Source organism: Miniopterus schreibersii (assembly GCF_964146895.1).
Source record: "Miniopterus schreibersii genome assembly, chromosome: 4".
NCBI lineage: Eukaryota > Metazoa > Chordata > Mammalia > Chiroptera > Miniopteridae > Miniopterus > Miniopterus schreibersii.
The window spans coordinates 74668156-74681908 of record NC_138105.1 but is presented as its reverse complement, the minus strand read 5'-3'; the positions used below and the strand labels follow the sequence as shown (position 1 = coordinate 74681908).

The following is a 13753-nucleotide window of genomic DNA, read 5'->3' as shown; positions in this document are numbered from 1 at the left end:
AGAGAAGAAAGGAGGACAGACACAGATAGAAACATCAATGATGAGAGAGTCATTGATCGGCTGCCTCCTGCACGCCCCCAACTGGGGATCGAGCCCGAAACCTGGGCATGTGCCCTGACCAGGAATCGAACCCTGATGGTCTGGATCCTAGGTCGATGCTCAACCGCTGAGCCACGCCCAGCCAGCCAAATGTCGTTTTTTAAATCACAACATTCTTACACTAGATTAGGAGTTTATGGGAAACAGATCAGCACCCATTTGCATCCCATCCTTGTTGAGTATGCTGAACAGTCCTCTGAAACCCAGCTTTCTAGAGATAGGCACTTTGTCAAAATGTGTGTGCTTTGTTCTGAGTGTCATTTCTAATCACAATTCTGAACCACTTTGTGTCTGTGCAATGTGGGGTTCAGGCTCCATCTGCAATTAATAGTGGCCCTGATGTCCCACTATTACAGGGTTCTGAGCACAAATGCTTCTCTAAAGGGTTAAAAGCAAACAGCTCAGAAGTTATCATCATGAACCATAAATGTATCTCCCACTGTCTTCATCTGAGTATGTCACCAGTTGGCAAAGAGTATCTCTTTTTTGTCTATACATGGTTTACCAAAAATACCTACCTTAGTCTTTGAAGTTACTAAGTAAACCATGTTTTCTATGAATTAAAGAATTAAAAGGGAAAAACAATCAGAAAACTACCAGAAAAAGAGAAAAAAAGGCTATGTGACAGTTTTAAGTCTAGAGATCAACCCATTCAAACCTGCTTAGCAAAGAAAGAGTGTTAGTCACATCATCAATTTGCTAATAAACATCTTTGATTTAGACATGAAGAAAAACATGTTTTAAAAACTTGGTATCCAATCCAGTTCACACCCTATTCCCCAGTGATTAAATGGCAGATCTTCCAACTTAGCATAGGAAGGAGGGAAAACATTCCTCTCAAAAGTTTTCCTAATAGGATGGGTACTCTCCCTCCTTCCCTGTTGCCCAGCATTTGACTACAGGAAAATGCAGGTGGTGAGTATACCTAGTTCTCTCCTTCACAGCATGATAACAAACACCAGGCCCTCTTTGCATGCTGACCTAGTCAGGACTACATTTTACCAACTCCTGGTTTGGGAAGAGTAAGATCTTTATTTCAAATTCATGTCAAGAGTCAACCTTCAATAGAGATACTCTGAGAAATTAAATATAAAGCTTGATGCTTTATAAATATAAATATAGAGCCTAAACCTTGAAAATGCCATGCAAGTTAAAAAAAACTGTTATGCTCTGTTAAGAATTTTAGACCATCTTAAATGATGACAATTCTCAAAGGAAAAAAATTCAGAAGCAGCCCCCAATTCTGTTCTCTTGAAGCTCCTTAAGAGATTAAATTCCATGTAGATTGCATACTATTACAAAGAAGTCTAGATGATCTGATTTCACTGAGCCATCATTGGTTTCTGATTGAAAAATGCCTATTGAGAGCTCAATTTAAATATGATTTTAGTTTGAGTTTAATCTTGAATCCTACTATGCCTCCTACCTTTGAAGGTAACATTGAGCTTTACCTATTAAAGGTACCCAGTTCAAACTCTAACTTTTAGATGAGCATAACCTCCTCAGGTCAAGGGAACTCACCAGGCTGTTTCTCACTGCCAGGTCCTTGCCTGTATCCATGCTAGTCCTTTCCCCAGAATGTCTAACCACCTACTAACAAGTAGCTCTTTCCATCATCTCTTTCTTTGCTGACCCTCCAAATCGCCCCTCCTTCCCTGATCCAACTGCAGCACTTGGCTAAACTTGCCAGTTAATGTACCCGTCTTTTTTCCTAGCACCCTATGAGCTCCTGTGGCCAGCCAGGTGTCTGAACCTTAGCAATTAAAATTAATATTTCCATCACCCTCAAAGGTGAGGCTTTTGCTAGCACATACAGCAGTCACATAGAATATAGGTTTGAGTCTTTTTCCTAGTTATCCTGTTATGCTTCAGGAGGCACTGCAAGTCCTTATGGCAAGCACTGTACACCCAGTGTAAGGCTACAATGAACTGATGCAACTCACTGAAAAAAAATCAGCCAACCCAGGAATCTCTAGCTCACAGCCTTTGGTCATGTACAGCAGCCTGTGGCCCCAATGTGGACTGGTTTTCTCTTAGGCAGTATTAACTGCCATAGATAGCTATCCAAACTTGGGTGCCAACCTCAAGAGGAACAGTCAGCCTTGATACGATTCTGTAACAACTCCTTTATAAGGCATCTACAATAATCTGATTGCTTGCTTCATGCTTACCATCCCTACCCCACAAATGAGGAAACTGAGGCTCAAAGAGCTTAGGCCACTTGCAGTGAGACCACTTTCCTGAGGTCACAGAGCCAGCAAGTGGTGAAATCTGGATACAGACCCAAGGCTTTCTGGCTCTAAAGCTTCTACTTCACACAGGGCCTCCCATGGTAGTTTTACAAAGCAGAAAAGGCAAGTAACAGTAAACCATTCTTTGAGAGCACACTCTAGCAGAAGGACCTATCTACTGTCTGCTTCTTTAAGTTCTATATTCATCTCCAGAGCATCCCTCTACAAGCAAGCTCCTGCAGGGAACACTATGATAATGCAACAGGAAATCACCGGGTTGGCCACTCCAACAGAGTTCTGAGTTTATGAGTACATTAACTGAGCCCCAGAACTGCCAAGTGCTCCCAACTCTGACAAATCAGCTTACCAAGGAAAAAGTCGTGTTTCCTATGCTCAAACTGGGGCCCAAGAACTCAGCCTGGAGGGCCAGGGAACAGGAAGTGAGGAGGGAGCAAGCATCCACTTCCCAAGGAAAGCAGAGCCAAAAGGTGGGAGCTTGGTGACATGCACAGTTGCATTACTTGTTCACGCCCACTTCCGGCCAAGGCCTTCCTCTTCACCTCCAGAGTCAGTACTTGGGTGGAAGGTAAGAGAAAGACAGACAGATTAACCGGAAACTCTCCTTATAATACCTCCTCCTCTCCCAGAGAGCCTGTGCCCCAAATGAGTATCCACCTCTCTCTCTGGCTCCCTTACCAATACACTTATCTAAGAAAAGCACCTGTCACATAACTGACGTATGTGGACTAACATCAAATCTGGCCATAACCTAGGAAAGTCAAACAGTGCTTCCCCAAACCCAGTGTAAGAAGGAACTCCATGCACCATGAACCTACCAATATACAACAAAGCAGTCTATCTATTTGAAATCTCACTTTTCCTATGTTATAAATAACAGCCAAACACTCCCTTTGAATTTTTTTTTTAAGATTTCAAACAAGGCAGGAAGGGCTTTTAAAGCTGTTTATCTCTGCATAATATGCACTGCCATGAAGAAATGCCACAGGATTCCAAAACATGCTGCCACCAACTTCAACAAAAGCAAAGCTGGCCCTAGCTGGTTTGTTCAGTGGTTAGCGCGTCAGCCCATATACTGAAAAGGGTCCAGGTTTGATTCCAGCCAAGGGCACGTACCTTGGCTGCAGGCTCCATCCCCGGTTGGGGCACATGCAAGAGGCGACCAATCGATGGGTCTCACTCACATCGATGCCCCCCCACTCTCTCTCTGAAAAGCAATGTAAAACTTTCCCTGGGTGAGGAATGAATGAATGAATGAATGAATGAATGAATGAATGAGAAATAAATAAGAAATAAGAAAAGAAAAGCTGGAAGTGCTCCTTACCATGACCATCCCAGACACTCTCTCTCTAGTTACTCCAAAATTACAGCCACTGTCATCCTGGATTAACCAGTGCCAACAGCCAACAATCAACTGGGAAAATGCCATAATTTCTGCCTCCTTACAAGGAGGAAACAGAAGCAAGGAGCCCAGTGAGAAAACACAAAGGGTAGTAAGGTTTCACTTCTAAAACCCCAAGAAACTCCACCCCAAGCTCCCAATATCCATGGATATTCCCAAAGAAGCCCTACGATATTCTTTCATTCTTTACTTGTCTGCCACTGGGATGTAAGCTCCTTTGAGAGCCTACTGCATCTGTCCTGGTCACTGCTAGACCCCCAGCACCAAGCATGGTATGCCTGGCTCATGGTAGGCACACAAACATTCCTGAATTATTTGCTGACATAGGAAATTACACGAGCAAAATATTTAACACTTTCTATTTTTCAATCCAATTTAAGTTGCACTTTAAAAAAATAAAAACCTACCTTATGGCCACATAGGAAAACCTGTGGTAAATAAAGCCCTTACTTGAGAACTCAAACATCCCTTGTAGGCCAGTTTGAAGGAATAAATTTGCATTAAACAAAGGCAGCCAGGCTGCAGAGAGGATAAAACCAAGCTTAATACCAGAAATTAAAAATAACACCATCCATTCATTTGGATGGAACGACTTGATACAGTAGTTATTTCCCAATTCCAAAAGAGGTCAGCTTCTTTCTTATCATCAAGATCCCACAGGGATTTAATGCCCCCTGTGCTGTCTCCAACAGGAAGGAAACCCTGACTTCCCTAGCTATTTCAGTTATATAAATCAACAGTTTATTGTCCAGAGTTAGAAGCTGGGCAATGTTGGGACCCACATGCCTTTTAGAGCCGCCCGCCAATGGATAACCATGTTACATTACATCTAATAAATGTACCTAAATCAATATCGTTTCTAATTATCCAAGGGTTTTTATTGCTGTAAGGATCTTGCAATTTTAAAAGTTTTAAAAACTTCCTGTTAGATAAAAGAGACTTGGTGGTGGCGCCACCATCCACCAGAGTGAAATCTGTGGCACACAAAAGACATAGCATAATTTCAAAAGGGATAGTGATCCCTTTTAAAGTTGTTTACCTTATTTTTTATACATTAAAAATAATAAACTTTACTCCTTTCTCATAGAATGGAATAACCATCCTTTAACGAAATAAAAGAAATTTAAGATTGGTGGGTATTTCTTGGCCTCAACAGTAAAGTCAGTGTGTGTGTGTGTATGTGTGTGTGAGAGAGAGAGAGACACAGACAGGGAGGGAAGGAGGGAAGGAGGGAAGGGAGGAAGGAGGTAGACTGGGAGACAGGGAGGGAGACAGGGAAGGAGGGAGGATATTTCAATGGGAGAAAACATCCCTTTTCCTCAAACTTGGGAGAAGCCCAATGGGGACCTAGTTCAGATTTTCACCCATTATTTCCCCCTGGGTTTTAGCCATCAGGAATATGTGCCATCTGTACTCACACCAGTAAGTGAAAAAGGCTGGGCCCAACTCATGGCCCTGATTTTAGGGCTTTCACTAAATGCCAAGAAAAAATCCTCTCAAAAAAAACCCCAAACAAACAAACAAAAAAAACTGTCCTGCTCAGCCCAGTCCACCCCCAGAGGCAGAGTTAGCATCTCCACAGCTCTCTCTATCCTTGGAGCTCAAGGTGAATTCTGATCTCCTCATGGGCACTAAGCCACACACTGGCCCTCTCAATGTACTATTATTGTGTCGCGTCAAATGCTTTTGTACATTGCTTTCCCAGTCTTTTGTCCCAAATCTGATCCATTACCCTAAAAGAACAGTTCTTATTTCAAGGTTCTAATGTCTAAGAGACCACTCACCAGGTAACTGCTGCATATCACTCACTCAAGCAGTCCCAAAATATGGATCTGATCCTTTAGGGTTTATGGTTCTCCTACTATCTTCTTCCCACAGTTCTTCAAATTCATTATAATCTTCTATCTTGCCTATGGTCCAATTACAATAATACATCTCCCTACTTGCCCTTAACTCATAAATTATCCCATTTTACCGAGGGAGAAGGTAAGGCCAAGGCAAACACAAATATCTGCCACAGAACAAATCTACCTCACATCTACTACCTGTACACATAAAAGTTCTAGGAGACCCAGGGGGGCAGTGGGCTTTACAAGAGACATAGCAAGTTTCTTTCTCTTTGGGCATATTTAGCCTTGGCAGAATGTCAAGTGCTTTTTGGCCTGAGAGTGTAGGACAGAACCCTAATCTCCTGAGGACAACAACCTACCTTGCATCAACAATGTGCAAGGCACTGTGCTGGCAGCCTCCCGTTCATGATCTCAGATTCATTCATTCATACATCTAAGAAGCACTTCCCATCTGTAAGCATCTTTACACACATTCACAGAGATGTGACCCCTCAAATATTTAGCAACATGCCAATTGTGTGCCCTAACTTGTCCAAGGCCACACAACCAGAATCTGAATCAGGTCGTTCTAACTTCAAAGCTCCCCCTTCCCTTTCTAACACCCTATCTTGCCAGTCCTGTGGATTTCATTTAAAATAATATGTGTCAGCGCTTCTCTGCCCTGTCTCAGGACATCCTAAACCCTGAGCTTCCCATCATCTTTCCCCTGCCCTTCAGGGCAGTGCCCACAGCTGACCAGGAAGAGGCAGTAGAGGAGCAACCAGGTCTGCAGCAGCTTCTTGCCTGGACTTGACTACCCCAGGAGTAGAGGGCCCAGGAAACTCTCCAAGCACTTCTCCACAGAAGAAAATAGCTCGAGTTGAAACTTGTGTCCACATGGTCCACCGACAGATTTAGAACTCAAATTATAGCTTCGGCAGGAGTCTTCACAAAGGACTCAAATTAAGCAAGACCCAGATGGAAACAAGCAGGAGAGAGACAGCCTTAAGTCAAACTGTAAAGTGAACTGCAGTTACAGCAGAGTCAGAGGGTAGAATTCGTTGAAATGCTAAACCAAAAAGGAGTTCAGCCTATATTTCAAAACTCCACTTCAGGAACGTTCTCTCCACCTTTTTAGCCTGAAACTTGTGCATGGACACAAAGTGGTTACAAATTACTCAGGTTTCAAACTGAGTTCATTCCTGTCCTTTGGACTATCTCTCAATGCCAGCATTCATCTACTTGGGCTCCAGAGAGCTCTGAGTTTGGCAAAGCAGATAAAATTAGCTACTGGAGTGAACTTGGAATCTAGAGTGGGCCATTAAAAAAAGTACAAATGAGATTTGTGAAGTCACGTAAAAAATTCCTTTGGCCAGGCTGAAGTCACCTAAAACTTAGAGAAATGAAGTCAAAACCCCGTCTCTTGCCTCCCTTCCACCCTTCCTGGATCTAAGATGACCCATTTCCTGCTTCATGTCCTGCCTTTCAAACCAGAGTGGCCCACAAACTGAGGAGCCTCTAGAGATCAAGGGGTAAATCAGAGGGCCTAGGGAAAGAAAATGCAGCAGAAAGACATGAAGGAGCATTTTTTCTCCCCCTCTCCCTTTTTTGAGTGGTGGGGTTGAGTTACACTATGCAGAGGAAAGACTAAGGCATGGGACAGGAAGTGGATCAGTCCCACAGCTTGACAGTGTGATAATGAGCGAACAGTGTTCCAGCCCTGTCCCTCCTGCCTCTACACTGGTTGGCCCCATGGCTCAAAAATGGAATAACCAAGGTGGTCATCTGAAACAGTTTCTGTTCCCCCAAATCTAGCATGTCTTCAATATCAAGAAAACAGTGGTGTTTTTTGTGTTTGTTTTGTTTTGTTTTTTGCCTCTCTGTTTTCCAATTTCCCTTCCAGCCAAAATCTCTCAGGTCCCTGGAAGGTAAGGTAAAAGCTCAGAGAAGACCCCCAGTCTGGCAAGAAGGAAGACTGAAGGGAAGGCATATTTCTCCTTCCAGAATAGAGGGAAGTGGATGCCACAACAGAAATGAAAGAATCTTGAAGTTCCAAGAAGAAATGAGGAGAAAGTTTCTCCGTTAAATAATCAGGAGGGGAAAGAGAAATCAAAAATTAAAAAATAAAAATACAAAAATAGTTTTTTTTGAGAGAGAGGATCAGGAGGGAAACCTCAGGAAAGAGGACATGTCCTCAGGCAAGTGGGAGGGGAACCCCTCAGAATGCAAGAGGACCCCCTCAGAGAAGTGAAGAAATCTACCATGTCTCTCATTAGAAGAGAGGATATCTTAGAAAAGTGGAGACAGACTTCAGAAATGTGAGGAGCCCATAGGAATGTGACATCTCATATTAGGGGGAGAACCTCTGGAGAAGCCAGGGTCTCCTCCAAACATTACAGCATCCATAGATTAGTAATCAATCCAAAAGAAATGGGAAATAATTTTGGAAAAGTGAGAAATTTTTTTCTCAAAAAGCTGAGGATCCAGTCAGACATATGGGCATTTCAGAGTAATGGAGGACCTCTCAGGAAAATGGAGGCACTCATCCACCAAAAAGCAGGATGTCCCACCCTGGACAGTGTGGTTCAGTTGGTTAGAGCACTGTCCAGATACACCAAGGTTGCAGGTTCGATCTCTGGTGAGGGCACATACAAGAAGCAACCAATGAATGCACAAATAAATGTAACAACAAATTGAAGTTTCCCTCTCTCTCTCTGTTCCTCTCTCTCTCTCAAATCAATAAATTAAAAATATATATAAGAAAAAAAGCAGAGTTCCCATCGAAAGTGCGGACAGCTCAGAAAAGTAGGAAACAACTCCCAAGGATTCTGAAAAAAGCAGGAACACCTTAGATTAGTTGAGGGATACTTGGTAGAAGAACGAGGTCACCTAAACAAGTGGGAACAGAAAAGCAGGGAAAGCATCTCAGAAAAGTAGAGGGAACGGGTACCTATGAAAAGTGGTTGACACCTTAGAAAAGTGGGACAACAGCTCGGAGAAGCTGGGATCTCTTTAGAGAACTGGGGGGCTGGGAGGGAGGATCCATGGTGAAGCAGAGAGGTCTCCTCAGAGAGGTGGTGGTCCCCCAGAGAAGTGAGGTTGGAGGATCCCCTAGAAGCAGGTGTGTCTCCTGGGAGAAGCGGGATCCCTCAGGGAAGCAGAGGATCTCTAGAGAGACAGGTGGTCCCAGACAGGTGGGGGGTTGCCCTCAAGAGAGACGAGGTCCTTCATAAAAGTAGAGGGTCCATCAGAAAAGGGGGCTCCCCTCAGAATAATGGGAGTCTGCCAGAGAGGCGGGACCCCACAGAAAAGAGGGGTCTCTCTCAGAGGTGGGGTATCTCAGAGCAGGGGGATCCCACAGAGAGGCAGGGGTCCCCCACAGGGGTGGGGGATTCCCTCACAGAAGCGGGTCCCCGCAGACAAGGGAGTCCACACACTGGAGGCGGTCTCCTCGGAGAAGCGGAAGCCCAAGAGAAGCCCGGGGCACCGGAAGCCAGGGACCCGCCACCAGCGGCGCTGGCCCCTCACTCACCGAAGTTGCTCGGCGCCTCCACTGGCGGCTGCTAGGTCCCGGGCGGCCTCGGGTAGCGGCGTCGGGTCCAGTCCGCTCGGGTCCCGCGGCGGCAGCTCCCTCAGGTGGCGCCCGCGGTGGCGGCAGCGGCAGGACGACGGACGGCGGACCGACCGACTGCGCGGGCGACGCGAGGCGCGCTCGGGCGGCGGGGGTGCGCGTGCGCGCGCCGGGGCGCTGACCCCGGGCGGGAGGAGCTGCCGCGCCGCGCTCAGAGCCGCGGCTAGGTCTCACCGCTGTCTCACACTGAAATTGCCCGCTTCGCAGCCCGGCTTCCCCGGTTGCTAGGCAGATTTCGCCTCGCACACTTCCGGGTTCAGGCGCGTCCTGCGGAGTGGCGGCGCCGCAGGCCAATGAGATCCGGGCGGGGCTCCTGGGATCCGAGCCCCACAGAGGGTGTGTCCAGCCTCACGACGGACAGCACCCTGTGACCAATGAGCGCACGGGCCGGCTCGCTCTCGGGATTGCGCCGGCGGCCTGGGCGGGCTCGAGGAGGTGGCACGAAGTAACTGACAGGTAGCCTGCCAATGGTAAAGTGGGGCGGACCTCAAGGCCAGTCAGGGCCCTGTTGGGGCGGGGCTTATCTTAGGGGCGGGAACACCGGGAAGGGCAGGGCCTGGGAGACGCGTCAATCTGCAGCCGGCTCGCTTGGACCCTGGAAGGCGGTTCACTGGGCCGCCCGGCGGCCGACAACTGGCTGGGCAGGGGGTTCCCCGCAGTGCTCAGCAGGGGCGCCCCACCCACAATGCACCGGAGGCAGCCTGGGCCGGGCGGCCGTGGAGCGGGTACGCCGGGTGGTGGGCGGAGTCGCGTAACCCGCGCTCTTAGGAGACTGGGTGAGCTGTGGTCCCGCCCTGCTCTCGAGGATGGATTCATTTGCCCCTGTGCTCTTCTCTGACCAGACTTGTGGGTCTGACCCTCTTCTGAGGAGAATCTTGAGGATTCTTGCCCTTGGCCCCTGTTCTGAGGAGAATCTTCTGGATTCTTTGCCTGGCCCCAGTTCTGAGGAGAATCTTCAGGAATCTTGCCCTTGAACCCGCTTCTGAACAGACTCTTGGAAGTTCTTGCCCTGTCAGCTTTTCTTAGGATAATTGCCAGGGTAAGGCTGTTTTGTAGATTCGGAACCCCAGCTCTCTTTTCTAAGAAAACTTGAGGGGGCTCGGGCTCCTGCTCCCTTTACTAAGAAGAATTTGGAAAATTCAGCGCCCCAAATTCACTGCCTTTCCGAGGTAGTACTTGGGGAGCATACCCTGCCTCTTCTGATCATTATTGGGGGCCACTGGTCCTCTTCCTATATTGTCTGAGGAGCAATGGGGGTTTTGTGCTCCTGGCCTTCCTATCTGAAGCTAACAGGAAATTTCTACCTTGTGTGTCCCTCCCCCAAACAGAGGAGAAATTTGGACCTCAAGCACCTCTCCTCTAAACAGAGAGGAATTACAGGAAATCGATGCCTCCTCACTCCTTTTACTAAAGAAATGCCGTGAAGCTGTGCTCCCTGAGCTTTTTCTGAGCAGTAGCTGAGTGTTGCAGGAAAGGTTCCCTTTTTCCTAAGAATTGTGACCATTTGACTTCTCTTCCTTAGAAAATTATAGGGACTTATACTTCCTTTTTGGAAAAGCTACCCATTTAGCCCTTTTTCCCCTTTTTTGAGGGAATTTTTCCATGCATCTGTCTACTCTTTCCCAAGGGTCAAACTGTGGCCCTTCCTGATTCTGTCCCCTGTCTCCCAGTTTCCTCTACTGGGTGGGGCCCTTCCAAGAAGCACTTCTGCTTCCCACCCACCCCCAGACAAAACTAATCAGTCACTCAAACTCTGCTGTAGCAGGTATCATACATAGCCTACCAGGTGTTAGAGGCCTTCGCCTCTGTCTTTCCCCCAGTTGGTCTGAACTCGTTGCCTGACTTCCCTTCAGGGAACCCAGCTTTGCCCTTAGTAGGGAACCAACTGTCCATTGAATCGAAGGGGTGAAGAAGGCAGCAATGAAAAAGACCCACAACACTGTAAAGATTTAATATGGCAAACTTTTATCCCCCACCCCTTTGTGCACAGAAGTGTGCAAGATGCTGAGATACCTGAATTATAGGACAGAACTTGTGAGGCAAGATGAACACAACAAAGGAAAATAGGCCTCTTAGGCAAGGCAGAATGTTACACTAGAGATACCAAGAAAATGTAGGAATGTAGAGGAGGAAGTGATTAAATGAGATAATGGATGTGAAAGTGCTTTGTAAACCACGAAGCAGTGTATTAGTGTGGAAAGGATTGTTATTTTTACAAGTGGGCTGACATTCCTATAAGAAGTAAAGAATAAAATCTGAGAGTCACAGGTGGGAGGTTGGCAGGAAGCCCTGTTGGGCCTGACTCCCTGAGTGAGCTGAACCTGGACCCAAGTGGCAAGGCTGACAGAGTCCTTGACTAGGGAAGGAAGCCACTGGAAACATGAAGGCAACGTGTTCCTAGAGCACCTTGTTTGCATCTCTGGTGAAGCACCACATTCTGCAAGTATCTGAGAATCTAGGTGGACAATAAACACTTGGCCTTTGTTGGCTGGCAGAGCTGGGGTCAAACCCACACTCGCCACTCTGTAACTAGGCCAGTTACTTTCCTCAACCATATCAGAAGTGAGAGCACCAGTCTCCAAAGGTTGCAATGAGGATTGTGAGTTCAAAGTGCACAGAAGTCCTCAGGAAGTTCTTTCATTCCAGTAACTAACCAGGATGCTTTCTGAGAACAGGAATTCTGCCTTATTCATTTAAGTAATTCCTCAGTGCTTTTATAGTTATTGAATTGAACTGGAATCAAAGAGCTCATTGTCCAATCTCTTCATTTGATTTATTTATTTTAATATGTCTTTTATTGATTTCAGAGAAAGGAAGGGAGAGGGAGAGAGAAACATCGATGAGAGAGAGTCATTGATCTGCTGCCTCCTGCATGCCCCCTAGTGGGGATTGAGCCTGCAACTGGGGCATGTGCCCTCACTGTAAAGCAAACCTTGATCTCCTGGATCATAGGTTGATGCTTAACTGCCAAGCCATGCCGGCGGGGCTAACCCCTTCATTTTATACATGAGAAACTGAGAGGTCCAGGGGCAATGTGACTTGTTTATATCCCACTGCTACTTTATGGCTGGATCCTAAGTTTGCATTGCCTTAATCTCACTTTGGGCCTATGTACAGGAAAGGGGAGAAGGGGGACCTGTGCCCTTGAATCCTTGTGCAAAGCAGAACCTTGTTGAGAACCTAAAACTCCCTGTGTCTTATCTCTCTCTTAGGTAAGCTGTGGGAAACTTCTGGATATAGGTCTAATAGACTCTACAAACTCAAGAGCAAAGGGCAAGTGGGGGTCCTGACCCAGGTCAAGATCACCTAAATTAATTTTGTCAAAGAGAGATTACAAATTAATGGAGGTTATTTCAGGGTTATCCTGTGTAGTTTTCAGACTGATCCCTGGAAATGTCAGGACCTATAACTACATGTTACCTTTTTATTTTAGGAATGCACAGAATTTCTTTGATTCTCTGGAGAAAGATATTGCCTGGAGGCAGAGATGTTGTATTAAAGTATGTCCATGAAGTCTGGAATCCTAAGCATAAGCAAGTGTCCCATTTGGCTGGAAAATTGTGTCCTCAAAGAATCCAAGGCAAATGGGCATTTGTCAGAGGGGGTGAAATGCCCCACCAAAATGGATGACATGAGCCCGGCAGGCATGGCTCAGCAGTTGAGCATCTACCTATGATCCAGGAGATTGCGATCAGGGCACATGCCCAGGTTGCAGGCTCGATCCTTGGTGGGGGGTATGCAGGAGGCAGCCTATCAGTGATTTTCTCATCATTGATGTTTTATCTCTCTCTCTTCCTCTCACTTCCTCTCTCTGAAATCAATAAAGACTTTTTTTTTTTTAAAGGATGACATGAGCATAGCTTCTGACATAAAAAAAGTGTGACCCATACCAAGGATGGGCTTTTCTTTCCACAGTGGTAGCATGATTGCATCTCTTTGCATCAAGGTGTGTCCCTTCATGGGTCTGAGAAATCATGTGGGCAAACTGGCTAAGTGACATTCACAACCAAATAGGAAAATGGGAGCTGAGCCAGGTGACTACACAGGAAGCAAGGGAGGCGGGGCCTCACTGGTAGAAAAATGAGGGCCTGATGGGTGCCAGCCTGCAGAGACCTCCTGTTGGTGTTATAGTCTTAGACAAGGAAATGTGCCCACTGACAATGAAAAATGACAGCTAGTTAATACCAATGGGGAGGGTACTAAGCACAAAAGTTAAAGCCCTCCAGTGTCACTCAATGACAGTGGCAGTTCAAGTGCACATAGCAAAGTGCCCCCTCCATCATTGCCTCCTAAGATTTTTGGGCTACATAATTCATTTGGGTTGAAATGGCCTTGGTTCTCTCACAGAAAGGGTGGTAAAAAGTTAGTGTCTGTTTCTATGTTGAGGCCTCCAAGCTCCCTACCTTTGCCTGCCACCCAGACTGGGACAGGCTTGTCCTTGCTGCTGCTTGGCCTCTAACACATCTGCTCACCAAAGCTCTAGTCCTCTTTATGAGAGTTTTCTCCTAGATTGCTGCTGAAGCATAGACAAGAGAGGCAAGAG

General features: G+C 46.4%; 1 protein-coding gene across 4 annotated transcripts in view; it reads right to left on the bottom strand.

Annotated features, from left to right (window-relative positions):
• Nucleotides 1-9476, bottom strand: part of GATAD2A (GATA zinc finger domain containing 2A) — a 101474-nt gene extending 91998 nt beyond the window's left edge. Inside the window, exon 1 of one of the 4 annotated variants that reach the window (XM_081136463.1) lies at nt 9112-9476. The gene's annotated coding sequence lies outside the window, so the exon portion shown is untranslated. The remainder of the gene's footprint in view (nt 1-9111) is intronic. The other 3 variants (XM_081136457.1, XM_081136462.1, XM_081136459.1) reach the window with 3 other exon arrangements.
• Nucleotides 9477-13753: the final 4277 nt, after the last annotated feature.